This window comes from Coffea arabica, chromosome 11c (genome assembly GCF_036785885.1).
Source record: "Coffea arabica cultivar ET-39 chromosome 11c, Coffea Arabica ET-39 HiFi, whole genome shotgun sequence".
Taxonomy (NCBI): Eukaryota; Viridiplantae; Streptophyta; class Magnoliopsida; order Gentianales; family Rubiaceae; genus Coffea; species Coffea arabica.
The window spans coordinates 22,858,502-22,885,403 of record NC_092330.1 but is presented as its reverse complement, the minus strand read 5'-3'; the positions used below and the strand labels follow the sequence as shown (position 1 = coordinate 22,885,403).

Below are 26,902 nucleotides of genomic sequence, written 5' to 3'. Positions count from 1 at the left end.
GACGGAGCTAAATTACTACAGCATAAAGAACGAAGGGGAAATTTGGATTTCGAAACAAAAAAGGGAGGGGTGCAACACGAGGACTTCCCAGGGGTCACCCATCCTAGTACTACTCTCGCCCAAGCACGCTTAACTTCGGAGTTCTGATGGGATCTGGTGCATTAGTGCTGGTATGATCGCACCCGCCATGTTCCTTTCGCTTTATTCTTTTAAACTGCCCCGTCCTGTGAAGCAGTGTGGCTTTTCTGGACCCGAATTCATTTTAAGCGTCAATTCAAGAATTTCCCCTCATCCTTTTATTTATTTACTTTTACATTTTTTTCTTGTTGATTTGCACCATTTTTTTTTCCCTCGTCGCGCAACTCTCAATTATCCTGAAATTGATCCTTCATGCTTGCGCTTATACATTTGCGCCGACAACATTGACCGACGATCCGGGCTTCGATCCAGCCGTACCGTTCCTGACTTGTCTCGCGCCTTCAGATCCGCCTTCATACTTCGATAAGAAGCAAAATATAAAGCAATCGTTCCGACGGAGCTAAATTACTACAGCATAAAGAACGAAGGGAAAATTTGGATTTCGAAACAAAAAAGGGAGGGGTGCAACACGAGGACTTCCCAGGGGGTCTCCCATCCTAGTACTACTCTCGCCCAAGCACGCTTAACTTTGGAGTTCTGATGGGATCGGGTGCATTAGTGCTGGTATGATCGCACCCGCCATGTTCCTTTCGCTTTATTCTTTTAAACTGCCACGTCCTGTGAAGCAGTTTGGCTTTTCTGGACCCGAATTCATTTTAAGCGTCAATTCAAGAATTTCCCCTCATCCTTTTATTTATTTACTTTTACATTTTTTTCTTGTTGATTTGCACCATTTTTTTTTTCCCTCGTCGCGCAACTCTCAATTATCCTGAAATTGATCCTTCACGCTTGCGCTTATACATTTGCGCCGACAACTTTGACCGACGATCCGGGCTTCGATCCAGCCGTACCGTTACTGACTTGTCTCGCGCCTTCAGATCCGCCTTCATACTTCGATAAGAAGCAAAATATAAAGCAATCGTTCCGACGGAGCTAAATTACTACAGCATAAAGAACGAAGGGAAAATTTGGATTTCGAAACAAAAAAGGGAGGGGTGCAACACGAGGACTTCCCAGGGGGTCACCCATCCTAGTACTACTCTCGCCCAAGCACGCTTAACTTCGGAGTTCTGATGGGATCCGGTGCATTAGTGCTGGTATGATCGCACCCGCCATGTTCCTTTCGCTTTATTCTTTTAAACTGCCCCGTCCTGTGAAGCAGTGTGGCTTTTCTGGACCCGAATTCATTTTAAGCGTCAATTCAAGAATTTCCCCTCATCCTTTTATTTATTTACTTTTACATTTTTTTCTTGTTGATTTGCACCATTTTTTTTTTCCCTCGTCGCGCAACTCTCAATTATCCTGAAATTGATCCTTCACGCTTGCGCTTATACATTTGCGCCGACAACTTTGACCGACGATCCGGGCTTCGATCCAGCCGTACCGTTCCTGACTTGTCTCGCGCCTTCAGATCCGCCTTCATGCTTCGATGAGAAGCAAAATATAAAGCAATCGTTCCGACGGAGCTAAATTACTACAGCATAAAGAACGAAGGGGAAATTTGGATTTCGAAACAAAAAAGGGAGGGGTGCAACACGAGGATTTCCCAGGGGGTCACCTAGGGGTGTCAACGTGCCGGGACCGGGCCGGAATTCATTATTCTGGACCCGGACCCGGATCCGACCCGTTTACCCGACGGGTCTTTTATTCGGTGTTTCGGATCCGGACCCGGCGAGTCTCGGATCCGGGTCGGGTCTACCCGAACAAATTTGCCAAAATTTATAATTTCTAACAAAAAAGAGAAAAAGATATATTTGTAAACTAATTTCTAACTAATGCAAAGAAAAAACCAAATAAGAAAATAAATCAAATTGATTTTACTCAAATACATCATCCTAATCAAATTATATTGATAATATATATTTTTTATAAATTATTAAATCATTTATATCCGGATCCGGGTCTAATACGGGTCGGAATACTATATTCCGTATCCGACCCGTTTTTTTGTTTGAAAAAACGGATCCGGATCCGGATAACGGAATTAAATCCCTACCCATACCCGCAAAAATTTTAGGGATCCGATCCGGATCCGGGTCTAGACCCGACCCGTTGACAGGCCTAGGGTCACCCATCCTAGTACTACTGTCGCCCAAGCACGCTTAACTTCGGAGTTCTGATGGGATCCGGTGCATTAGTGCTGGTATGATCGCACCCGCCATGTTCCTTTCGCTTTATTCTTTTAAACTGCCACGTCCTGTGAAGCAGTTTGGCTTTTCTGGACCCGAATTCATTCTAAGCGTCAGTTCATGAATTTCCTCTCATCCTTTTATTTATTTACTTTTATATTTTTTTCTTGTTGCTTTGCACCTTTTTTTTCCCTCGTCGCACAACTCTCAATTATCCTGAAAGTGATCCTTCACGCTTGCGCTTATACATTTGCGCCGACAACTTTGACCGACGATCCGGGCTTCGATCCAGCCGTACCGTTCCTGACTTGTCTCGCGCCTTCAGATCCGCCTTCATGCTTCGATGAGAAGCAAAATAAAAAGCAATCGTTCCGACGGAGCTAAATTACTACAGCATAAAGAACGAAGGGGAAATTTGGATTTCGAAACAAAAAAGGGAGGGGTGCAACACGAAGATTTCCCAGGGGGTCACCTAGGGGTGTCAACGGGCCGGGTCCGGGCCGGAATTCATTATTCCGGACCCGGACCCGGATCCGACCCGTTTACCCGACGGGTCTTTTATTCTGTGTTCCGGATCCGGACCCGGCGAGTCTCGGATCCGGGTCGGGTCTACCCGAACAAATTTGCCAAAATTTATAATTTCTAACAAAAAGAGAAAAAGATATATTTGTAAACAAATTTCTAGCTAATGCAAAGAAAAAACCAAATAAGAAAATAAATCAAATTGATTTTACTCAAATACATCATCCTAATCAAATTATATTGATAATATATTTTTTTTATAAATTATTAAATCATTTATATCCGGATCCGGGTCTAATACGGGTCGGAATACTATATTCCGTATTCGACCCGTTTTTTTGTTTGAAAAAACGGATCCGGATCCGGTTAACGGAATTAAATCCGTATCCATACCCGCAAAAATTTCAGGGATCCGATCCGGATCCGGGTCTAGACCCGACCCGTTGACAGGCCTAGGGTCACCCATCCTAGTACTACTGTCGCCCAAGCACGCTTAACTTCGGAGTTCTGATGGGATCCGGTGCATTAGTGCTGGTATGATCGCACCCGCCATGTTCCTTTCGCTTTATTCTTTTAAACTGCCACGTCCTGTGAAGCAGTTTGGCTTTTCTGGACCCGAATTCATTCTAAGCATCAGTTCATGAATTTCCTCTCATCCTTTTATTTATTTACTTTTATATTTTTTTCTTGTTGCTTTGCACCTTTTTTTTCCCTCGTCGCACAACTCTCAATTATCCTGAAAGTGATCCTTCACGCTTGCGCTTATACATTTGCGCCGACAACTTTGACCGACGATCCGGGCTTCGATCCAGCCGTACCGTTCCTGACTTGTCTCGCGCCTTCAGATCCGCCTTCATGCTTCGATGAGAAGCAAAATAAAAAGCAATCGTTCCGACGGAGCTAAATTACTACAGCATAAAGAACGAAGGGGAAATTTGGATTTCGAAACAAAAAAGGGAGGGGTGCAACACGAGGATTTCCCAGGGGGTCACCTAGGGGTGTCAACGGGCCGGGTCCGGGCCGGAATTCATTATTCCGGACCCGGACCCGGATCCGACCCGTTTACCCGACGGGTCTTTTATTCTGTGTTCCGGATCCGGACCCGGCGAGTCTCGGATCCGGGTCGGGTCTACCCGAACAAATTTGCCAAAATTTATAATTTCTAACAAAAAGAGAAAAAGATATATTTGTAAACAAATTTCTAGCTAATGCAAAGAAAAAACCAAATAAGAAAATAAATCAAGTTGATTTTACTCAAATACATCATCCTAATCAAATTATATTGATAATATATTTTTTTTATAAATTATTAAATCATTTATATCCGGATCCGGGTCTAATACGGGTCGGAATACTATATTCCGTATTCGACCCGTTTTTTTGTTTGAAAAAACGGATCCGGATCCGGTTAACGGAATTAAATCCGTACCCATACCCGCAAAAATTTCAGGGATCCGATCCGGATCCGGGTCTAGACCCGACCCGTTGACAGGCCTAGGGTCACCCATCCTAGTACTACTGTCGCCCAAGCACGCTTAACTTCGGAGTTCTGATGGGATCCGGTGCATTAGTGCTGGTATGATCGCACCCGCCATGTTCCTTTCGCTTTATTCTTTTAAACTGCCACGTCCTGTGAAGCAGTTTGGCTTTTCTGGACCCGAATTCATTCTAAGCGTCAGTTCATGAATTTCCTCTCATCCTTTTATTTATTTACTTTTATATTTTTTTCTTGTTGCTTTGCACCTTTTTTTTCCCTCGTCGCACAACTCTCAATTATCCTGAAAGTGATCCTTCACGCTTGCGCTTATACATTTGCGCCGACAACTTTGACCGACGATCCGGGCTTCGATCCAGCCGCACCGTTCCTGACTTGTCTCGCGCCTTCAGATCCGCCTTCATGCTTCGATAAGAAGCAAAATATAAAGCAATCGTTCCGACGGAGCTAAATTACTACAGCATAAAGAACGAAGGGGAAATTTGGATTTCGAAACAAAAAAGGGAGGGGTGCAACACGAGGACTTCCCAGGGGGTCACCCATCCTTGTACTACTCTCGCCCAAGCACGCTTAACTTCGGAGTTCTGATGGGATCCGGTGCATTAGTGCTGGTATGATCGCACCCGCCATGTTCCTTTCGCTTTATTCTTTTAAACTGCCCCGTCCTGTGAAGCAGTGTGGCTTTTATGGACCCCAATTCATTTTAAGCGTCAATTCAAGAATTTCCCCTCATCCTTTTATTTATTTACTTTTACATTTTTTTCTTGTTGATTTGCACCATTTTTTTTTCCCTCGTCGCGCAACTCTCAATTATCCTGAAATTGATCCTTCACGCTTGCGCTTATACATTTGCGCCGACAACTTTGACCGACGATCCGGGCTTCGATCCAGCCGTACCGTTCCTGACTTGTCTCGCGCCTTCAGATCCGCCTTCATGCTTCGATGAGAAGCAAAATAAAAAGCAATCGTTCCGACGGAGCTAAATTACTACAGCATAAAGAACGAAGGGGAAATTTGGATTTCGAAACAAAAAAGGGAGGGGTGCAACACGAATATTTCCCAGGGGGTCACCTAGGGGTGTCAACGGGCCGGGTCCGGGCCGGAATTCATTATTCCGGACCCGGACCCGGATCCGACCCGTTTACCCGACGGGTCTTTTATTCTGTGTTCCGGATCCGGACCCGGCGAGTCTCGGATCCGGGTCGGGTCTACCCGAACAAATTTGCCAAAATTTATAATTTCTAACAAAAAGAGAAAAAGATATATTTGTAAACAAATTTCTAGCTAATGCAAAGAAAAAACCAAATAAGAAAATAAATCAAATTGATTTTACTCAAATACATCATCCTAATCAAATTATATTGATAATATATTTTTTTTATAAATTATTAAATCATTTATATCCGGATCCGGGTCTAATACGGGTCGGAATACTATATTCCGTATTCGACCCGTTTTTTTGTTTGAAAAAACGGATCCGGATCCGGTTAACGGAATTAAATCCGTACCCATACCCGCAAAAATTTCAGGGATCCGATCCGGATCCGGGTCTAGACCCGACCCGTTGACAGGCCTAGGGTCACCCATCCTAGTACTACTGTCGCCCAAGCACGCTTAACTTCGGAGTTCTGATGGGATCCGGTGCATTAGTGCTGGTATGATCGCACCCGCCATGTTCCTTTCGCTTTATTCTTTTAAACTGCCACGTCCTGTGAAGCAGTTTGGCTTTTCTGGACCCGAATTCATTCTAAGCGTCAGTTCATGAATTTCCTCTCATCCTTTTATTTATTTACTTTTATATTTTTTTCTTGTTGCTTTGCACCTTTTTTTTCCCTCGTCGCACAACTCTCAATTATCCTGAAAGTGATCCTTCACGCTTGCGCTTATACATTTGCGCCGACAACTTTGACCGACGATCCGGGCTTCGATCCAGCCGTACCGTTCCTGACTTGTCTCGCGCATTCAGATCCGCATTCATGCTTCGATAAGAAGCAAAATATAAAGCAATCGTTCCGACGGAGCTAAATTACTACAGCATAAAGAACGAAGGGGAAATTTGGATTTCGAAACAAAAAAGGGAGGGGTGCAACACGAGGACTTCCCAGGGGGTCACCCATCCTAGTACTACTCTCGCCCAAGCACGCTTAACTTCGGAGTTCTGATGGGATCTGGTGCATTAGTGCTGGTATGATCGCACCCGCCATGTTCCTTTCGCTTTATTCTTTTAAACTGCCCCGTCCTGTGAAGCAGTGTGGCTTTTCTGGACCCGAATTCATTTTAAGCGTCAATTCAAGAATTTCCCCTCATCCTTTTATTTATTTACTTTTAAATTTTTTTCTTGTTGATTTGCACCATTTTTTTTTCCCTCGTCGCGCAACTCTCAATTATCCTGAAATTGATCCTTCACGCTTGCGCTTATACATTTGCGCCGACAACTTTGACCGAAGATCCGGGCTTCGATCCAGCCGTACCGTTCCTGACTTGTCTCGCGCCTTCAGATCCGCCTTCATGCTTCGATGAGAAGCAAAATAAAAAGCAATCGTTCCGACGGAGCTAAATTACTACAGCATAAAGAACGAAGGGGAAATTTGGATTTCGAAACAAAAAAGGGAGGGGTGCAACACGAGGATTTCCCAGGGGGTCACCTAGGGGTGTCAACGGGCCGGGTCCGGGCCGGAATTCATTATTCTGGACCCGGACCCGGATCCGACCCGTTTACCCGACGGGTCTTTTATTCGGTGTTCCGGATCCGGACCCGGCGAGTCTCGGATCCGGGTCGGGTCTACCCGAACAAATTTGCCAAAATTTATAATTTCTAACAAAAAGAGAAAAAGATATATTTGTAAACAAATTTCTAGCTAATGCAAAGAAAAAACCAAATAAGAAAATAAATCAAATTGATTTTACTCAAATACATCATCCTAATCAAATTATATTGATAATATATATTTTTTATAAATTATTAAATCATTTATATCCGGATCCGGGTCTAATACGGGTCGGAATACTATATTCCGTATTCGACCCGTTTTTTTGTTTGAAAAAACGGATCCGGATCCGGATAACGGAATTAAATCCCTACCTATACCCGCAAAAATTTCAGGGATCCGATCCGGATCCGGGTGTAGACCCGACCCGTTGACCGGCCTAGGGTCACCCATCCTAGTACTACTGTCGCCCAAGCACGCTTAACTTCGAAGTTCTGATGGGATCCGGTGCATTAGTGCTGGTATGATCGCACCCGCCATGTTCCTTTCGCTTTATTCTTTTAAACTGCCACGTCCTGTGAAGCAGTTTGGCTTTTCTAAGAACGAAGGGGAAATTTGGATTTCGAAACAAAAAAGGGAGGGGTGCAACACGAGAACTTCCCAGGGGGTCACCCATCCTAGTACTACTCTCGCCCAAGCACGCTTAACTTCGGAGTTCTGATGGGATCTGGTGCATTAGTGCTGGTATGATCGCACCCGCCATGTTCCTTTCGCTTTATTCTTTTAAACTGTCCCGTCCTGTGAAGCAGTGTTGCTTTTCTGGACCCGAATTCATTTTAAGCGTCAATTCAAGAATTTCCCCTCATCCTTTTATTTATTTACTTTTAAATTTTTTTCTTGTTGATTTGCACCATTTTTTTTTCCCTCGTCGCGCAACTCTCAATTATCCTGAAATTGATCCTTCACGCTTGCGCTTATACATTTGCGCCGACAACTTTGACCGACGATCCGGGCTTCGATCCAGCCGTACCGTTCCTGACTTGTCTCGCGCCTTCAGATCCGCCTTCATGCTTCGATAAGAAGCAAAATATAAAGCAATCGTTCCGACGGAGCTAAATTACTACAGCATAAAGAACGAAGGGGAAATTTGGATTTCGAAACAAAAAAGGGAGGGGTGCAACACGAGGATTTCCCAGAGGGTCACCTAGGGGTGTCAACGTGCCGGGTCCGGGCCGGAATTCATTATTCTGGACCCGGCCCCGGATCCGACCCGTTTACCCGACGGGTCTTTTATTCGGTGTTCCGGATCCGGACCCGGCGAGTCTCGGATCCGGGTCGGGTCTACCCGAACAAATTTGCCAAAATTTATAATTTCTAACAAAAAAGAGAAAAAGATATATTTGTAAACTAATTTCTAACTAATGCAAAGAAAAAACCAAATAAGAAAATAAATCAAATTGATTTTACTCAAATACATCATCCTAATCAAATTATATTGATAATATATATTTTTTATAAATTATTAAATCATTTATATCCGGATCCGGGTCTAATACGGGTCGGAATACCATATTCCGTATCCGACCCGTTTTTTTGTTTGAAAAAACGGATCCGGATCCGGATAACGGAATTAAATCCCTACCCATACCCGCAAAAATTTCAGGGATCCGATCCGGATCCGGGTCTAGACCCGACCCGTTGACAGGCCTAGGGTCACCCATCCTAGTACTACCGTCGCCCAAGCACGCTTAACTTCGGAGTTCTGATGGGATCCGGTGCATTAGTGCTGGTATGATCGCACCCGCCATGTTCCTTTCGCTTTATTCTTTTAAACTGCCACGTCCTGTGAAGCAGTTTGGCTTTTCTGGACCCGAATTCATTCTAAGCGTCAGTTCATGAATTTCCTCTCATCCTTTTATTTATTTACTTTTATATTTTTTTCTTGTTGCTTTGCACCTTTTTTTTCCCTCGTCGCACAACTCTCAATTATCCAGAAAGTGATCCTTCACGCTTGCGCTTATACATTTGCGCCGACAACTTTGACCGACGATCCGGGCTTCGATCCAGCCGTACCGTTCCTGACTTGTCTCGCGCCTTCAGATCCGCCTTCATGCTTCGATAAGAAGCAAAATATAAAGCAATCGTTCCGACGGAGCTAAATTACTACAGCATAAAGAACGAAGGGGAAATTTGGATTTCGAAACAAAAAAGGGAGGGGTGCAACACGAGGACTTCCCAGGGGTCACCCATCCTAGTACTACTCTCGCCCAAGCACGCTTAACTTCGGAGTTCTGATGGGATCTGGTGCATTAGTGCTGGTATGATCGCACCCGCCATGTTCCTTTCGCTTTATTCTTTTAAACTGCCCCGTCCTGTGAAGCAGTGTGGCTTTTCTGGACCCGAATTCATTTTAAGCGTCAATTCAAGAATTTCCCCTCATCCTTTTATTTATTTACTTTTACATTTTTTTCTTGTTGATTTGCACCATTTTTTTTTCCCTCGTCGCGCAACTCTCAATTATCCTGAAATTGATCCTTCATGCTTGCGCTTATACATTTGCGCCGACAACATTGACCGACGATCCGGGCTTCGATCCAGCCGTACCGTTCCTGACTTGTCTCGCGCCTTCAGATCCGCCTTCATACTTCGATAAGAAGCAAAATATAAAGCAATCGTTCCGACGGAGCTAAATTACTACAGCATAAAGAACGAAGGGAAAATTTGGATTTCGAAACAAAAAAGGGAGGGGTGCAACACGAGGACTTCCCAGGGGGTCTCCCATCCTAGTACTACTCTCGCCCAAGCACGCTTAACTTTGGAGTTCTGATGGGATCGGGTGCATTAGTGCTGGTATGATCGCACCCGCCATGTTCCTTTCGCTTTATTCTTTTAAACTGCCACGTCCTGTGAAGCAGTTTGGCTTTTCTGGACCCGAATTCATTTTAAGCGTCAATTCAAGAATTTCCCCTCATCCTTTTATTTATTTACTTTTACATTTTTTTCTTGTTGATTTGCACCATTTTTTTTTTCCCTCGTCGCGCAACTCTCAATTATCCTGAAATTGATCCTTCACGCTTGCGCTTATACATTTGCGCCGACAACTTTGACCGACGATCCGGGCTTCGATCCAGCCGTACCGTTCCTGACTTGTCTCGCGCCTTCAGATCCGCCTTCATACTTCGATAAGAAGCAAAATATAAAGCAATCGTTCCGACGGAGCTAAATTACTACAGCATAAAGAACGAAGGGAAAATTTGGATTTCGAAACAAAAAAGGGAGGGGTGCAACACGAGGACTTCCCAGGGGGTCACCCATCCTAGTACTACTCTCGCCCAAGCACGCTTAACTTCGGAGTTCTGATGGGATCCGGTGCATTAGTGCTGGTATGATCGCACCCGCCATGTTCCTTTCGCTTTATTCTTTTAAACTGCCCCGTCCTGTGAAGCAGTGTGGCTTTTCTGGACCCGAATTCATTTTAAGCGTCAATTCAAGAATTTCCCCTCATCCTTTTATTTATTTACTTTTACATTTTTTTCTTGTTGATTTGCACCATTTTTTTTTTCCCTCGTCGCGCAACTCTCAATTATCCTGAAATTGATCCTTCACGCTTGCGCTTATACATTTGCGCCGACAACTTTGACCGACGATCCGGGCTTCGATCCAGCCGTACCGTTCCTGACTTGTCTCGCGCCTTCAGATCCGCCTTCATGCTTCGATGAGAAGCAAAATATAAAGCAATCGTTCCGACGGAGCTAAATTACTACAGCATAAAGAACGAAGGGGAAATTTGGATTTCGAAACAAAAAAGGGAGGGGTGCAACACGAGGATTTCCCAGGGGGTCACCTAGGGGTGTCAACGTGCCGGGACCGGGCCGGAATTCATTATTCTGGACCCGGACCCGGATCCGACCCGTTTACCCGACGGGTCTTTTATTCGGTGTTTCGGATCCGGACCCGGCGAGTCTCGGATCCGGGTCGGGTCTACCCGAACAAATTTGCCAAAATTTATAATTTCTAACAAAAAAGAGAAAAAGATATATTTGTAAACTAATTTCTAACTAATGCAAAGAAAAAACCAAATAAGAAAATAAATCAAATTGATTTTACTCAAATACATCATCCTAATCAAATTATATTGATAATATATATTTTTTATAAATTATTAAATCATTTATATCCGGATCCGGGTCTAATACGGGTCGGAATACTATATTCCGTATCCGACCCGTTTTTTTGTTTGAAAAAACGGATCCGGATCCGGATAACGGAATTAAATCCCTACCCATACCCGCAAAAATTTTAGGGATCCGATCCGGATCCGGGTCTAGACCCGACCCGTTGACAGGCCTAGGGTCACCCATCCTAGTACTACTGTCGCCCAAGCACGCTTAACTTCGGAGTTCTGATGGGATCCGGTGCATTAGTGCTGGTATGATCGCACCCGCCATGTTCCTTTCGCTTTATTCTTTTAAACTGCCACGTCCTGTGAAGCAGTTTGGCTTTTCTGGACCCGAATTCATTCTAAGCGTCAGTTCATGAATTTCCTCTCATCCTTTTATTTATTTACTTTTATATTTTTTTCTTGTTGCTTTGCACCTTTTTTTTCCCTCGTCGCACAACTCTCAATTATCCTGAAAGTGATCCTTCACGCTTGCGCTTATACATTTGCGCCGACAACTTTGACCGACGATCCGGGCTTCGATCCAGCCGTACCGTTCCTGACTTGTCTCGCGCCTTCAGATCCGCCTTCATGCTTCGATGAGAAGCAAAATAAAAAGCAATCGTTCCGACGGAGCTAAATTACTACAGCATAAAGAACGAAGGGGAAATTTGGATTTCGAAACAAAAAAGGGAGGGGTGCAACACGAAGATTTCCCAGGGGGTCACCTAGGGGTGTCAACGGGCCGGGTCCGGGCCGGAATTCATTATTCCGGACCCGGACCCGGATCCGACCCGTTTACCCGACGGGTCTTTTATTCTGTGTTCCGGATCCGGACCCGGCGAGTCTCGGATCCGGGTCGGGTCTACCCGAACAAATTTGCCAAAATTTATAATTTCTAACAAAAAGAGAAAAAGATATATTTGTAAACAAATTTCTAGCTAATGCAAAGAAAAAACCAAATAAGAAAATAAATCAAATTGATTTTACTCAAATACATCATCCTAATCAAATTATATTGATAATATATTTTTTTTATAAATTATTAAATCATTTATATCCGGATCCGGGTCTAATACGGGTCGGAATACTATATTCCGTATTCGACCCGTTTTTTTGTTTGAAAAAACGGATCCGGATCCGGTTAACGGAATTAAATCCGTATCCATACCCGCAAAAATTTCAGGGATCCGATCCGGATCCGGGTCTAGACCCGACCCGTTGACAGGCCTAGGGTCACCCATCCTAGTACTACTGTCGCCCAAGCACGCTTAACTTCGGAGTTCTGATGGGATCCGGTGCATTAGTGCTGGTATGATCGCACCCGCCATGTTCCTTTCGCTTTATTCTTTTAAACTGCCACGTCCTGTGAAGCAGTTTGGCTTTTCTGGACCCGAATTCATTCTAAGCATCAGTTCATGAATTTCCTCTCATCCTTTTATTTATTTACTTTTATATTTTTTTCTTGTTGCTTTGCACCTTTTTTTTCCCTCGTCGCACAACTCTCAATTATCCTGAAAGTGATCCTTCACGCTTGCGCTTATACATTTGCGCCGACAACTTTGACCGACGATCCGGGCTTCGATCCAGCCGTACCGTTCCTGACTTGTCTCGCGCCTTCAGATCCGCCTTCATGCTTCGATGAGAAGCAAAATAAAAAGCAATCGTTCCGACGGAGCTAAATTACTACAGCATAAAGAACGAAGGGGAAATTTGGATTTCGAAACAAAAAAGGGAGGGGTGCAACACGAGGATTTCCCAGGGGGTCACCTAGGGGTGTCAACGGGCCGGGTCCGGGCCGGAATTCATTATTCCGGACCCGGACCCGGATCCGACCCGTTTACCCGACGGGTCTTTTATTCTGTGTTCCGGATCCGGACCCGGCGAGTCTCGGATCCGGGTCGGGTCTACCCGAACAAATTTGCCAAAATTTATAATTTCTAACAAAAAGAGAAAAAGATATATTTGTAAACAAATTTCTAGCTAATGCAAAGAAAAAACCAAATAAGAAAATAAATCAAGTTGATTTTACTCAAATACATCATCCTAATCAAATTATATTGATAATATATTTTTTTTATAAATTATTAAATCATTTATATCCGGATCCGGGTCTAATACGGGTCGGAATACTATATTCCGTATTCGACCCGTTTTTTTGTTTGAAAAAACGGATCCGGATCCGGTTAACGGAATTAAATCCGTACCCATACCCGCAAAAATTTCAGGGATCCGATCCGGATCCGGGTCTAGACCCGACCCGTTGACAGGCCTAGGGTCACCCATCCTAGTACTACTGTCGCCCAAGCACGCTTAACTTCGGAGTTCTGATGGGATCCGGTGCATTAGTGCTGGTATGATCGCACCCGCCATGTTCCTTTCGCTTTATTCTTTTAAACTGCCACGTCCTGTGAAGCAGTTTGGCTTTTCTGGACCCGAATTCATTCTAAGCGTCAGTTCATGAATTTCCTCTCATCCTTTTATTTATTTACTTTTATATTTTTTTCTTGTTGCTTTGCACCTTTTTTTTCCCTCGTCGCACAACTCTCAATTATCCTGAAAGTGATCCTTCACGCTTGCGCTTATACATTTGCGCCGACAACTTTGACCGACGATCCGGGCTTCGATCCAGCCGCACCGTTCCTGACTTGTCTCGCGCCTTCAGATCCGCCTTCATGCTTCGATAAGAAGCAAAATATAAAGCAATCGTTCCGACGGAGCTAAATTACTACAGCATAAAGAACGAAGGGGAAATTTGGATTTCGAAACAAAAAAGGGAGGGGTGCAACACGAGGACTTCCCAGGGGGTCACCCATCCTTGTACTACTCTCGCCCAAGCACGCTTAACTTCGGAGTTCTGATGGGATCCGGTGCATTAGTGCTGGTATGATCGCACCCGCCATGTTCCTTTCGCTTTATTCTTTTAAACTGCCCCGTCCTGTGAAGCAGTGTGGCTTTTATGGACCCCAATTCATTTTAAGCGTCAATTCAAGAATTTCCCCTCATCCTTTTATTTATTTACTTTTACATTTTTTTCTTGTTGATTTGCACCATTTTTTTTTCCCTCGTCGCGCAACTCTCAATTATCCTGAAATTGATCCTTCACGCTTGCGCTTATACATTTGCGCCGACAACTTTGACCGACGATCCGGGCTTCGATCCAGCCGTACCGTTCCTGACTTGTCTCGCGCCTTCAGATCCGCCTTCATGCTTCGATGAGAAGCAAAATAAAAAGCAATCGTTCCGACGGAGCTAAATTACTACAGCATAAAGAACGAAGGGGAAATTTGGATTTCGAAACAAAAAAGGGAGGGGTGCAACACGAATATTTCCCAGGGGGTCACCTAGGGGTGTCAACGGGCCGGGTCCGGGCCGGAATTCATTATTCCGGACCCGGACCCGGATCCGACCCGTTTACCCGACGGGTCTTTTATTCTGTGTTCCGGATCCGGACCCGGCGAGTCTCGGATCCGGGTCGGGTCTACCCGAACAAATTTGCCAAAATTTATAATTTCTAACAAAAAGAGAAAAAGATATATTTGTAAACAAATTTCTAGCTAATGCAAAGAAAAAACCAAATAAGAAAATAAATCAAATTGATTTTACTCAAATACATCATCCTAATCAAATTATATTGATAATATATTTTTTTTATAAATTATTAAATCATTTATATCCGGATCCGGGTCTAATACGGGTCGGAATACTATATTCCGTATTCGACCCGTTTTTTTGTTTGAAAAAACGGATCCGGATCCGGTTAACGGAATTAAATCCGTATCCATACCCGCAAAAATTTCAGGGATCCGATCCGGATCCGGGTCTAGACCCGACCCGTTGACAGGCCTAGGGTCACCCATCCTAGTACTACTGTCGCCCAAGCACGCTTAACTTCGGAGTTCTGATGGGATCCGGTGCATTAGTGCTGGTATGATCGCACCCGCCATGTTCCTTTCGCTTTATTCTTTTAAACTGCCACGTCCTGTGAAGCAGTTTGGCTTTTCTGGACCCGAATTCATTCTAAGCATCAGTTCATGAATTTCCTCTCATCCTTTTATTTATTTACTTTTATATTTTTTTCTTGTTGCTTTGCACCTTTTTTTTCCCTCGTCGCACAACTCTCAATTATCCTGAAAGTGATCCTTCACGCTTGCGCTTATACATTTGCGCCGACAACTTTGACCGACGATCCGGGCTTCGATCCAGCCGTACCGTTCCTGACTTGTCTCGCGCCTTCAGATCCGCCTTCATGCTTCGATGAGAAGCAAAATAAAAAGCAATCGTTCCGACGGAGCTAAATTACTACAGCATAAAGAACGAAGGGGAAATTTGGATTTCGAAACAAAAAAGGGAGGGGTGCAACACGAGGATTTCCCAGGGGGTCACCTAGGGGTGTCAACGGGCCGGGTCCGGGCCGGAATTCATTATTCCGGACCCGGACCCGGATCCGACCCGTTTACCCGACGGGTCTTTTATTCTGTGTTCCGGATCCGGACCCGGCGAGTCTCGGATCCGGGTCGGGTCTACCCGAACAAATTTGCCAAAATTTATAATTTCTAACAAAAAGAGAAAAAGATATATTTGTAAACAAATTTCTAGCTAATGCAAAGAAAAAACCAAATAAGAAAATAAATCAAGTTGATTTTACTCAAATACATCATCCTAATCAAATTATATTGATAATATATTTTTTTTATAAATTATTAAATCATTTATATCCGGATCCGGGTCTAATACGGGTCGGAATACTATATTCCGTATTCGACCCGTTTTTTTGTTTGAAAAAACGGATCCGGATCCGGTTAACGGAATTAAATCCGTACCCATACCCGCAAAAATTTCAGGGATCCGATCCGGATCCGGGTCTAGACCCGACCCGTTGACAGGCCTAGGGTCACCCATCCTAGTACTACTGTCGCCCAAGCACGCTTAACTTCGGAGTTCTGATGGGATCCGGTGCATTAGTGCTGGTATGATCGCACCCGCCATGTTCCTTTCGCTTTATTCTTTTAAACTGCCACGTCCTGTGAAGCAGTTTGGCTTTTCTGGACCCGAATTCATTCTAAGCGTCAGTTCATGAATTTCCTCTCATCCTTTTATTTATTTACTTTTATATTTTTTTCTTGTTGCTTTGCACCTTTTTTTTCCCTCGTCGCACAACTCTCAATTATCCTGAAAGTGATCCTTCACGCTTGCGCTTATACATTTGCGCCGACAACTTTGACCGACGATCCGGGCTTCGATCCAGCCGCACCGTTCCTGACTTGTCTCGCGCCTTCAGATCCGCCTTCATGCTTCGATAAGAAGCAAAATATAAAGCAATCGTTCCGACGGAGCTAAATTACTACAGCATAAAGAACGAAGGGGAAATTTGGATTTCGAAACAAAAAAGGGAGGGGTGCAACACGAGGACTTCCCAGGGGGTCACCCATCCTTGTACTACTCTCGCCCAAGCACGCTTAACTTCGGAGTTCTGATGGGATCCGGTGCATTAGTGCTGGTATGATCGCACCCGCCATGTTCCTTTCGCTTTATTCTTTTAAACTGCCCCGTCCTGTGAAGCAGTGTGGCTTTTATGGACCCCAATTCATTTTAAGCGTCAATTCAAGAATTTCCCCTCATCCTTTTATTTATTTACTTTTACATTTTTTTCTTGTTGATTTGCACCATTTTTTTTTCCCTCGTCGCGCAACTCTCAATTATCCTGAAATTGATCCTTCACGCTTGCGCTTATACATTTGCGCCGACAACTTTGACCGACGATCCGGGCTTCGATCCAGCCGTACCGTTCCTGACTTGTCTCGCGCCTTCAGATCCGCCTTCATGCTTCGATGAGAAGCAAAATAAAAAGCAATCGTTCCGACGGAGCTAAATTACTACAGCATAAAGAACGAAGGGGAAATTTGGATTTCGAAACAAAAAAGGGAGGGGTGCAACACGAATATTTCCCAGGGGGTCACCTAGGGGTGTCAACGGGCCGGGTCCGGGCCGGAATTCATTATTCCGGACCCGGACCCGGATCCGACCCGTTTACCCGACGGGTCTTTTATTCTGTGTTCCGGATCCGGACCCGGCGAGTCTCGGATCCGGGTCGGGTCTACCCGAACAAATTTGCCAAAATTTATAATTTCTAACAAAAAGAGAAAAAGATATATTTGTAAACAAATTTCTAGCTAATGCAAAGAAAAAACCAAATAAGAAAATAAATCAAATTGATTTTACTCAAATACATCATCCTAATCAAATTATATTGATAATATATTTTTTTTATAAATTATTAAATCATTTATATCCGGATCCGGGTCTAATACGGGTCGGAATACTATATTCCGTATTCGACCCGTTTTTTTGTTTGAAAAAACGGATCCGGATCCGGTTAACGGAATTAAATCCGTACCCATACCCGCAAAAATTTCAGGGATCCGATCCGGATCCGGGTCTAGACCCGACCCGTTGACAGGCCTAGGGTCACCCATCCTAGTACTACTGTCGCCCAAGCACGCTTAACTTCGGAGTTCTGATGGGATCCGGTGCATTAGTGCTGGTATGATCGCACCCGCCATGTTCCTTTCGCTTTATTCTTTTAAACTGCCACGTCCTGTGAAGCAGTTTGGCTTTTCTGGACCCGAATTCATTCTAAGCGTCAGTTCATGAATTTCCTCTCATCCTTTTATTTATTTACTTTTATATTTTTTTCTTGTTGCTTTGCACCTTTTTTTTCCCTCGTCGCACAACTCTCAATTATCCTGAAAGTGATCCTTCACGCTTGCGCTTATACATTTGCGCCGACAACTTTGACCGACGATCCGGGCTTCGATCCAGCCGTACCGTTCCTGACTTGTCTCGCGCATTCAGATCCGCATTCATGCTTCGATAAGAAGCAAAATATAAAGCAATCGTTCCGACGGAGCTAAATTACTACAGCATAAAGAACGAAGGGGAAATTTGGATTTCGAAACAAAAAAGGGAGGGGTGCAACACGAGGACTTCCCAGGGGGTCACCCATCCTAGTACTACTCTCGCCCAAGCACGCTTAACTTCGGAGTTCTGATGGGATCTGGTGCATTAGTGCTGGTATGATCGCACCCGCCATGTTCCTTTCGCTTTATTCTTTTAAACTGCCCCGTCCTGTGAAGCAGTGTGGCTTTTCTGGACCCGAATTCATTTTAAGCGTCAATTCAAGAATTTCCCCTCATCCTTTTATTTATTTACTTTTAAATTTTTTTCTTGTTGATTTGCACCATTTTTTTTTCCCTCGTCGCGCAACTCTCAATTATCCTGAAATTGATCCTTCACGCTTGCGCTTATACATTTGCGCCGACAACTTTGACCGACGATCCGGGCTTCGATCCAGCCGTACCGTTCCTGACTTGTCTCGCGCCTTCAGATCCGCCTTCATGCTTCGATGAGAAGCAAAATATAAAGCAATCGTTCCGACGGAGCTAAATTACTACAGCATAAAGAACGAAGGGGAAATTTGGATTTCGAAACAAAAAAGGGAGGGGTGCAACACGAGGATTTCCCAGGGGGTCACCTAGGGGTGTCAACGGGCCGGGTCCGGGCCGGAATTCATTATTCCGGACCCGGACCCGGATCCGACCCGTTTACCCGACGGGTCTTTTATTCTGTGTTCCGGATCCGGACCCGGCGAGTCTCGGATCCGGGTCGGGTCTACCCGAACAAATTTGCCAAAATTTATAATTTCTAACAAAAAGAGAAAAAGATATATTTGTAAACAAATTTCTAGCTAATGCAAAGAAAAAACCAAATAAGAAAATAAATCAAATTGATTTTACTCAAATACATCATCCTAATCAAATTATATTGATAATATATTTTTTTTATAAATTATTAAATCATTTATATCCGGATCCGGGTCTAATACGGGTCGGAATACTATATTCCGTATTCGACCCGTTTTTTTGTTTGAAAAAACGGATCCGGATCCGGTTAACGGAATTAAATCCGTATCCATACCCGCAAAAATTTCAGGGATCCGATCCGGATCCGGGTCTAGACCCGACCCGTTGACAGGCCTAGGGTCACCCATCCTAGTACTACTGTCGCCCAAGCACGCTTAACTTCGGAGTTCTGATGGGATCCGGTGCATTAGTGCTGGTATGATCGCACCCGCCATGTTCCTTTCGCTTTATTCTTTTAAACTGCCACGTCCTGTGAAGCAGTTTGGCTTTTCTGGACCCGAATTCATTCTAAGCATCAGTTCATGAATTTCCTCTCATCCTTTTATTTATTTACTTTTATATTTTTTTCTTGTTGCTTTGCACCTTTTTTTTCCCTCGTCGCACAACTCTCAATTATCCTGAAAGTGATCCTTCACGCTTGCGCTTATACATTTGCGCCGACAACTTTGACCGACGATCCGGGCTTCGATCCAGCCGTACCGTTCCTGACTTGTCTCGCGCCTTCAGATCCGCCTTCATGCTTCGATGAGAAGCAAAATAAAAAGCAATCGTTCCGACGGAGCTAAATTACTACAGCATAAAGAACGAAGGGGAAATTTGGATTTCGAAACAAAAAAGGGAGGGGTGCAACACGAGGATTTCCCAGGGGGTCACCTAGGGGTGTCAACGGGCCGGGTCCGGGCCGGAATTCATTATTCCGGACCCGGACCCGGATCCGACCCGTTTACCCGACGGGTCTTTTATTCTGTGTTCCGGATCCGGACCCGGCGAGTCTCGGATCCGGGTCGGGTCTACCCGAACAAATTTGCCAAAATTTATAATTTCTAACAAAAAGAGAAAAAGATATATTTGTAAACAAATTTCTAGCTAATGCAAAGAAAAAACCAAATAAGAAAATAAATCAAGTTGATTTTACTCAAATACATCATCCTAATCAAATTATATTGATAATATATTTTTTTTATAAATTATTAAATCATTTATATCCGGATCCGGGTCTAATACGGGTCGGAATACTATATTCCGTATTCGACCCGTTTTTTTGTTTGAAAAAACGGATCCGGATCCGGTTAACGGAATTAAATCCGTACCCATACCCGCAAAAATTTCAGGGATCCGATCCGGATCCGGGTCTAGACCCGACCCGTTGACAGGCCTAGGGTCACCCATCCTAGTACTACTGTCGCCCAAGCACGCTTAACTTCGGAGTTCTGATGGGATCCGGTGCATTAGTGCTGGTATGATCGCACCCGCCATGTTCCTTTCGCTTTATTCTTTTAAACTGCCACGTCCTGTGAAGCAGTTTGGCTTTTCTGGACCCGAATTCATTCTAAGCGTCAGTTCATGAATTTCCTCTCATCCTTTTATTTATTTACTTTTATATTTTTTTCTTGTTGCTTTGCACCTTTTTTTTCCCTCGTCGCACAACTCTCAATTATCCTGAAAGTGATCCTTCACGCTTGCGCTTATACATTTGCGCCGACAACTTTGACCGACGATCCGGGCTTCGATCCAGCCGCACCGTTCCTGACTTGTCTCGCGCCTTCAGATCCGCCTTCATGCTTCGATAAGAAGCAAAATATAAAGCAATCGTTCCGACGGAGCTAAATTACTACAGCATAAAGAACGAAGGGGAAATTTGGATTTCGAAACAAAAAAGGGAGGGGTGCAACACGAGGACTTCCCAGGGGGTCACCCATCCTTGTACTACTCTCGCCCAAGCACGCTTAACTTCGGAGTTCTGATGGGATCCGGTGCATTAGTGCTGGTATGATCGCACCCGCCATGTTCCTTTCGCTTTATTCTTTTAAACTGCCCCGTCCTGTGAAGCAGTGTGGCTTTTATGGACCCCAATTCATTTTAAGCGTCAATTCAAGAATTTCCCCTCATCCTTTTATTTATTTACTTTTACATTTTTTTCTTGTTGATTTGCACCATTTTTTTTTCCCTCGTCGCGCAACTCTCAATTATCCTGAAATTGATCCTTCACGCTTGCGCTTATACATTTGCGCCGACAACTTTGACCGACGATCCGGGCTTCGATCCAGCCGTACCGTTCCTGACTTGTCTCGCGCCTTCAGATCCGCCTTCATGCTTCGATGAGAAGCAAAATAAAAAGCAATCGTTCCGACGGAGCTAAATTACTACAGCATAAAGAACGAAGGGGAAATTTGGATTTCGAAACAAAAAAGGGAGGGGTGCAACACGAATATTTCCCAGGGGGTCACCTAGGGGTGTCAACGGGCCGGGTCCGGGCCGGAATTCATTATTCCGGACCCGGACCCGGATCCGACCCGTTTACCCGACGGGTCTTTTATTCTGTGTTCCGGATCCGGACCCGGCGAGTCTCGGATCCGGGTCGGGTCTACCCGAACAAATTTGCCAAAATTTATAATTTCTAACAAAAAGAGAAAAAGATATATTTGTAAACAAATTTCTAGCTAATGCAAAGAAAAAACCAAATAAGAAAATAAATCAAATTGATTTTACTCAAATACATCATCCTAATCAAATTATATTGATAATATATTTTTTTTATAAATTATTAAATCATTTATATCCGGATCCGGGTCTAATACGGGTCGGAATACTATATTCCGTATTCGACCCGTTTTTTTGTTTGAAAAAACGGATCCGGATCCGGTTAACGGAATTAAATCCGTACCCATACCCGCAAAAATTTCAGGGATCCGATCCGGATCCGGGTCTAGACCCGACCCGTTGACAGGCCTAGGGTCACCCATCCTAGTACTACTGTCGCCCAAGCACGCTTAACTTCGGAGTTCTGATGGGATCCGGTGCATTAGTGCTGGTATGATCGCACCCGCCATGTTCCTTTCGCTTTATTCTTTTAAACTGCCACGTCCTGTGAAGCAGTTTGGCTTTTCTGGACCCGAATTCATTCTAAGCGTCAGTTCATGAATTTCCTCTCATCCTTTTATTTATTTACTTTTATATTTTTTTCTTGTTGCTTTGCACCTTTTTTTTCCCTCGTCGCACAACTCTCAATTATCCTGAAAGTGATCCTTCACGCTTGCGCTTATACATTTGCGCCGACAACTTTGACCGACGATCCGGGCTTCGATCCAGCCGTACCGTTCCTGACTTGTCTCGCGCATTCAGATCCGCATTCATGCTTCGATAAGAAGCAAAATATAAAGCAATCGTTCCGACGGAGCTAAATTACTACAGCATAAAGAACGAAGGGGAAATTTGGATTTCGAAACAAAAAAGGGAGGGGTGCAACACGAGGACTTCCCAGGGGGTCACCCATCCTAGTACTACTCTCGCCCAAGCACGCTTAACTTCGGAGTTCTGATGGGATCTGGTGCATTAGTGCTGGTATGATCGCACCCGCCATGTTCCTTTCGCTTTATTCTTTTAAACTGCCCCGTCCTGTGAAGCAGTGTGGCTTTTCTGGACCCGAATTCATTTTAAGCGTCAATTCAAGAATTTCCCCTCATCCTTTTATTTATTTACTTTTAAATTTTTTTCTTGTTGATTTGCACCATTTTTTTTTCCCTCGTCGCGCAACTCTCAATTATCCTGAAATTGATCCTTCACGCTTGCGCTTATACATTTGCGCCGACAACTTTGACCGACGATCCGGGCTTCGATCCAGCCGTACCGTTCCTGACTTGTCTCGCGCCTTCAGATCCGCCTTCATGCTTCGATGAGAAGCAAAATAAAAAGCAATCGTTCCGACGGAGCTAAATTACTACAGCATAAAGAACGAAGGGGAAATTTGGATTTCGAAACAAAAAAGGGAGGGGTGCAACACGAGGATTTCCCAGGGGGTCACCTAGGGGTGTCAACGGGCCGGGTCCGGGCCGGAATTCATTATTCTGGACCCGGACCCGGATCCGACCCGTTTACCCGACGGGTCTTTTATTCGGTGTTCCGGATCCGGACCCGGCGAGTCTCGGATCCGGGTCGGGTCTACCCGAACAAATTTGCCAAAATTTATAATTTCTAACAAAAAGAGAAAAAGATATATTTGTAAACAAATTTCTAGCTAATGCAAAGAAAAAACCAAATAAGAAAATAAATCAAATTGATTTTACTCAAATACATCATCCTAATCAAATTATATTGATAATATATATTTTTTATAAATTATTAAATCATTTATATCCGGATCCGGGTCTAATACGGGTCGGAATACTATATTCCGTATTCGACCCGTTTTTTTGTTTGAAAAAACGGATCCGGATCCGGATAACGGAATTAAATCCCTACCTATACCCGCAAAAATTTCAGGGATCCGATCCGGATCCGGGTGTAGACCCGACCCGTTGACCGGCCTAGGGTCACCCATCCTAGTACTACTGTCGCCCAAGCACGCTTAACTTCGAAGTTCTGATGGGATCCGGTGCATTAGTGCTGGTATGATCGCACCCGCCATGTTCCTTTCGCTTTATTCTTTTAAACTGCCACGTCCTGTGAAGCAGTTTGGCTTTTCTGGACCCGAATTCATTCTAAGCGTCAATTCATGAATTTCTTCTCATCCTTTTATTTATTTACTTTTATTTTTTTTTCTTGTTGCTTTGCACCTTTTTTTTCCCTCGTCGCCCACCTCTCAATTATCCTGAAATTGATCCTTCACGCTTGCGCTTATACATTTGCGCCGACAACTTTGACCGACGATCCGGGCTTCGATCCAGCCGTACCGTTCCTGACTTGTCTCGCGCCTTCAGATTCGCCTTCATGCTTCGATAAGAAGCAAAATATAAAGCAATCGTTCCGACGGAGCTAAATTACTACAGCATAAAGAACGAAGGGGAAATTTGGATTTCGAAACAAAAAAGGGAGGGGTGCAACACGAGAACTTCCCAGGGGGTCACCCATCCTAGTACTACTCTCGCCCAAGCACGCTTAAATTCGGAGTTCTGATGGGATCTGGTGCATTAGTGCTGGTATGATCGCACCCGCCATGTTCCTTTCGCTTTATTCTTTTAAACTGTCCCGTCCTGTGAAGCAGTGTTGCTTTTCTGGACCCGAATTCATTTTAAGCGTCAATTCAAGAATTTCCCCTCATCCTTTTATTTATTTACTTTTAAATTTTTTTCTTGTTGATTTGCACCATTTTTTTTTCCCTCGTCGCGCAACTCTCAATTATCCTGAAATTGATCCTTCACGCTTGCGCTTATACATTTGCGCCGACAACTTTGACCGACGATCCGGGCTTCGATCCAGCCGTACCGTTCCTGACTTGTCTCGCGCCTTCAGATCCGCCTTCATGCTTCGATGAGAAGCAAAATATAAAGCAATCGTTCCGACGGAGCTAAATTACTACAGCATAAAGAACGAAGGGGAAATTTGGATTTCGAAACAAAAAAGGGAGGGGTGCAACACGAGGATTTCCCAGGGGGTCACCTAGGGGTGTCAACGGGCCGGGTCCGGGCCGGAATTCATTATTCTGGACCCGGACCCGGATCCGACCCGTTTACCCGACGGGTCTTTTATTCGGTGTTCCGGATCCGGACCCGGCGAGTCTCGGATCCGGGTCGGGTCTACCCGAACAAATTTGCCAAAATTTATAATTTCTAACAAAAAAGAGAAAAAGATATATTTGTAAACTAATTTCTAACTAATGCAAAGAAAAAACCAAATAAGAAAATAAATCAAATTGATTTTACTCAAATACATCATCCTAATCAAATTATATTGATAATATATATTTTTTATAAATTATTAAATCATTTATATCCGGATCCGGGTCTAATACGGGTCGGAATACTATATTCCGTATTCGACCCGTTTTTTTGTTTGAAAAAACGGATCCGGATCCGGATAACGGAATTAAATCCCTACCTATACCCGCAAAAATTTCAGGGATCCGATCCGGATCCGGGTGTAGACCCGACCCGTTGACCGGCCTAGGGTCACCCATCCTAGTAATACTGTCGCCCAAGCACGCTTAACTTCGAAGTTCTGATGGGATCCGGTGCATTAGTGCTGGTATGATCGCACCCGCCATGTTCCTTTCGCTTTATTCTTTTAAACTGCCACGTCCTGTGAAGCAGTTTGGCTTTTCTGGACCCGAATTCATTCTAAGCGTCAATTCATGAATTTCTTCTCATCCTTTTATTTATTTACTTTTATATTTTTTTCTTGTTGCTTTGCACCTTTTTTTTCCCTCGTCGCCCAACTCTCAATTATCCTGAAATTGATCCTTCACGCTTGCGCTTATACATTTGCGCCGACAACTTTGACCGACGATCCGGGCTTCGATCCAGCCGTACCGTTCCTGACTTGTCTCGCGCCTTCAGATTCGCCTTCATGCTTCGATAAGAAGCAAAATATAAAGCAATCGTTCCGACGGAGCTAAATTACTACAGCATAAAGAACGAAGGGGAAATTTGGATTTCGAAACAAAAAAGGGAGGGGTGCAACACGAGGATTTCCCAGGGGGTCACCTAGGGGTGTCAACGTGCCGGGACCGGGCCGGAATTCATTATTCTGGACCCGGACCCGGATCCGACCCGTTTACCCGACGGGTCTTTTATTCGGTGTTTCGGATCCGGACCCGGCGAGTCTCGGATCCGGGTCGGGTCTACCCGAACAAATTTGCCAAAATTTATAATTTCTAACAAAAAAGAGAAAAAGATATATTTGTAAACTAATTTCTAACTAATGCAAAGAAAAAACCAAATAAGAAAATAAATCAAATTGATTTTACTCAAATACATCATCCTAATCAAATTATATTGATAATATATATTTTTTATAAATTATTAAATCATTTATATCCGGATCCGGGTCTAATACGGGTCGGAATACTATATTCCGTATCCGACCCGTTTTTTTGTTTGAAAAAACGGATCCGAATCCGGATAACGGAATTAAATCCCTACCCATACCCGCAAAAATTTCAGGGATCCGATCCGGATCCGGGTGTAGACCCGACCCGTTGACCGGCCTAGGGTCACCCATCCTAGTACTACTGTCGCCCAAGCACGCTTAACTTCGGAGTTCTGATGGGATCCGGTGCATTAGTGCTGGTATGATCGCACCCGCCATGTTCCTTTCGCTTTATTCTTTTAAACTGCCACGTCCTGTGAAGCAGTTTGGCTTTTCTGGACCCGAATTCATTCTAAGCGTCAGTTCATGAATTTCCTCTCATCCTTTTATTTATTTACTTTTATATTTTTTTCTTGTTGCTTTGCACCTTTTTTTTCACTCGTCGCACAACTCTCAATTATCCTGAAAGTGATCCTTCACGCTTGCGCTTATACATTTGCGCCGACAACTTTGACCGACGATCCGGGCTTCGATCCAGCCGTACCGTTCCTGACTTGTCTCGCGCCTTCAGATCCGCCTTCATGCTTCGATAAGAAGCAAAATATAAAGCAATCGTTCCGACGGAGCTAAATTACTACAGCATAAAGAACGAAGGGGAAATTTGGATTTCGAAACAAAAAAGGGAGGGGTGCAACACGAGGATTTCCCAGGGGGTCACCTAGGGGTGTCAACGTGCCGGGACCGGGCCGGAATTCATTATTCTGGACCCGGACCCGGATCCGACCCGTTTACACGACGGGTCTTTTATTCGGTGTTTCGGATCCGGACCCGGCGAGTCTCGGATCCGGGTCGGGTCTACCCGAACAAATTTGCCAAAATTTATAATTTCTAACAAAAAAGAGAAAAAGATATATTTGTAAACTAATTTCTAACTAATGCAAAGAAAAAACCAAATAAGAAAATAAATCAAATTGATTTTACTCAAATACATCATCCTAATCAAATTATATTGATAATATATATTTTTTATAAATTATTAAATCATTTATATCCGGATCCGGGTCTAATACGGGTCGGAATACTAT

The 26,902-nt window shown here is 44.0% G+C and overlaps 15 non-coding genes and 18 pseudogenes across 15 annotated transcripts; all 33 read right to left on the bottom strand.

Annotated features, from left to right (window-relative positions):
• Positions 1 to 66: 66 nt before the first annotated feature.
• LOC140018033 (5S ribosomal RNA) lies at positions 67 to 184 on the bottom strand. The gene has a single exon (XR_011824335.1). It is a non-coding gene; the product is annotated as a 5S ribosomal RNA (ribosomal RNA).
• A 413-nt stretch (positions 185 to 597) lies between these two features.
• On the bottom strand, positions 598 to 716 carry LOC140018085 (5S ribosomal RNA). Its single transcript, XR_011824388.1, has one exon. It is a non-coding gene; the product is annotated as a 5S ribosomal RNA (ribosomal RNA).
• Positions 717 to 1,130: 414 nt separating this feature from the next.
• LOC140017172 (5S ribosomal RNA) lies at positions 1,131 to 1,249 on the bottom strand. Its single transcript, XR_011823485.1, has one exon. It is a non-coding gene; the product is annotated as a 5S ribosomal RNA (ribosomal RNA).
• A 928-nt stretch (positions 1,250 to 2,177) lies between these two features.
• Positions 2,178 to 2,295, bottom strand: LOC140018975 (5S ribosomal RNA; annotated as a pseudogene).
• Positions 2,296 to 3,219: 924 nt separating this feature from the next.
• LOC140018974 (5S ribosomal RNA) lies at positions 3,220 to 3,337 on the bottom strand (annotated as a pseudogene).
• A 924-nt stretch (positions 3,338 to 4,261) lies between these two features.
• LOC140018972 (5S ribosomal RNA) lies at positions 4,262 to 4,379 on the bottom strand (annotated as a pseudogene).
• A 411-nt stretch (positions 4,380 to 4,790) lies between these two features.
• LOC140017814 (5S ribosomal RNA) lies at positions 4,791 to 4,909 on the bottom strand. The gene has a single exon (XR_011824120.1). It is a non-coding gene; the product is annotated as a 5S ribosomal RNA (ribosomal RNA).
• A 926-nt stretch (positions 4,910 to 5,835) lies between these two features.
• LOC140018971 (5S ribosomal RNA) lies at positions 5,836 to 5,953 on the bottom strand (annotated as a pseudogene).
• A 411-nt stretch (positions 5,954 to 6,364) lies between these two features.
• On the bottom strand, positions 6,365 to 6,483 carry LOC140017678 (5S ribosomal RNA). Its single transcript, XR_011823984.1, has one exon. It is a non-coding gene; the product is annotated as a 5S ribosomal RNA (ribosomal RNA).
• Positions 6,484 to 7,409: 926 nt separating this feature from the next.
• LOC140019777 (5S ribosomal RNA) lies at positions 7,410 to 7,527 on the bottom strand (annotated as a pseudogene).
• A 104-nt stretch (positions 7,528 to 7,631) lies between these two features.
• Positions 7,632 to 7,750, bottom strand: LOC140017612 (5S ribosomal RNA). The gene has a single exon (XR_011823920.1). It is a non-coding gene; the product is annotated as a 5S ribosomal RNA (ribosomal RNA).
• A 927-nt stretch (positions 7,751 to 8,677) lies between these two features.
• LOC140018472 (5S ribosomal RNA) lies at positions 8,678 to 8,795 on the bottom strand (annotated as a pseudogene).
• A 411-nt stretch (positions 8,796 to 9,206) lies between these two features.
• Positions 9,207 to 9,324, bottom strand: LOC140018032 (5S ribosomal RNA). Its single transcript, XR_011824334.1, has one exon. It is a non-coding gene; the product is annotated as a 5S ribosomal RNA (ribosomal RNA).
• Positions 9,325 to 9,737: 413 nt separating this feature from the next.
• On the bottom strand, positions 9,738 to 9,856 carry LOC140018084 (5S ribosomal RNA). The gene has a single exon (XR_011824387.1). It is a non-coding gene; the product is annotated as a 5S ribosomal RNA (ribosomal RNA).
• Positions 9,857 to 10,270: 414 nt separating this feature from the next.
• LOC140017170 (5S ribosomal RNA) lies at positions 10,271 to 10,389 on the bottom strand. Its single transcript, XR_011823483.1, has one exon. It is a non-coding gene; the product is annotated as a 5S ribosomal RNA (ribosomal RNA).
• A 928-nt stretch (positions 10,390 to 11,317) lies between these two features.
• Positions 11,318 to 11,435, bottom strand: LOC140018970 (5S ribosomal RNA; annotated as a pseudogene).
• A 924-nt stretch (positions 11,436 to 12,359) lies between these two features.
• Positions 12,360 to 12,477, bottom strand: LOC140018969 (5S ribosomal RNA; annotated as a pseudogene).
• Positions 12,478 to 13,401: 924 nt separating this feature from the next.
• On the bottom strand, positions 13,402 to 13,519 carry LOC140018968 (5S ribosomal RNA; annotated as a pseudogene).
• Positions 13,520 to 13,930: 411 nt separating this feature from the next.
• LOC140017813 (5S ribosomal RNA) lies at positions 13,931 to 14,049 on the bottom strand. Its single transcript, XR_011824119.1, has one exon. It is a non-coding gene; the product is annotated as a 5S ribosomal RNA (ribosomal RNA).
• Positions 14,050 to 14,975: 926 nt separating this feature from the next.
• Positions 14,976 to 15,093, bottom strand: LOC140018967 (5S ribosomal RNA; annotated as a pseudogene).
• Positions 15,094 to 16,017: 924 nt separating this feature from the next.
• On the bottom strand, positions 16,018 to 16,135 carry LOC140018966 (5S ribosomal RNA; annotated as a pseudogene).
• A 411-nt stretch (positions 16,136 to 16,546) lies between these two features.
• LOC140017811 (5S ribosomal RNA) lies at positions 16,547 to 16,665 on the bottom strand. The gene has a single exon (XR_011824117.1). It is a non-coding gene; the product is annotated as a 5S ribosomal RNA (ribosomal RNA).
• Positions 16,666 to 17,591: 926 nt separating this feature from the next.
• LOC140018965 (5S ribosomal RNA) lies at positions 17,592 to 17,709 on the bottom strand (annotated as a pseudogene).
• Positions 17,710 to 18,120: 411 nt separating this feature from the next.
• LOC140017676 (5S ribosomal RNA) lies at positions 18,121 to 18,239 on the bottom strand. The gene has a single exon (XR_011823982.1). It is a non-coding gene; the product is annotated as a 5S ribosomal RNA (ribosomal RNA).
• A 926-nt stretch (positions 18,240 to 19,165) lies between these two features.
• On the bottom strand, positions 19,166 to 19,283 carry LOC140018964 (5S ribosomal RNA; annotated as a pseudogene).
• Positions 19,284 to 20,207: 924 nt separating this feature from the next.
• On the bottom strand, positions 20,208 to 20,325 carry LOC140018963 (5S ribosomal RNA; annotated as a pseudogene).
• Positions 20,326 to 20,736: 411 nt separating this feature from the next.
• On the bottom strand, positions 20,737 to 20,855 carry LOC140017810 (5S ribosomal RNA). Its single transcript, XR_011824116.1, has one exon. It is a non-coding gene; the product is annotated as a 5S ribosomal RNA (ribosomal RNA).
• A 926-nt stretch (positions 20,856 to 21,781) lies between these two features.
• Positions 21,782 to 21,899, bottom strand: LOC140018961 (5S ribosomal RNA; annotated as a pseudogene).
• A 411-nt stretch (positions 21,900 to 22,310) lies between these two features.
• On the bottom strand, positions 22,311 to 22,429 carry LOC140017675 (5S ribosomal RNA). Its single transcript, XR_011823981.1, has one exon. It is a non-coding gene; the product is annotated as a 5S ribosomal RNA (ribosomal RNA).
• A 926-nt stretch (positions 22,430 to 23,355) lies between these two features.
• LOC140019776 (5S ribosomal RNA) lies at positions 23,356 to 23,473 on the bottom strand (annotated as a pseudogene).
• Positions 23,474 to 23,884: 411 nt separating this feature from the next.
• Positions 23,885 to 24,003, bottom strand: LOC140018010 (5S ribosomal RNA). The gene has a single exon (XR_011824313.1). It is a non-coding gene; the product is annotated as a 5S ribosomal RNA (ribosomal RNA).
• A 927-nt stretch (positions 24,004 to 24,930) lies between these two features.
• On the bottom strand, positions 24,931 to 25,048 carry LOC140020703 (5S ribosomal RNA; annotated as a pseudogene).
• Positions 25,049 to 25,973: 925 nt separating this feature from the next.
• Positions 25,974 to 26,091, bottom strand: LOC140018330 (5S ribosomal RNA; annotated as a pseudogene).
• Positions 26,092 to 26,902: the final 811 nt, after the last annotated feature.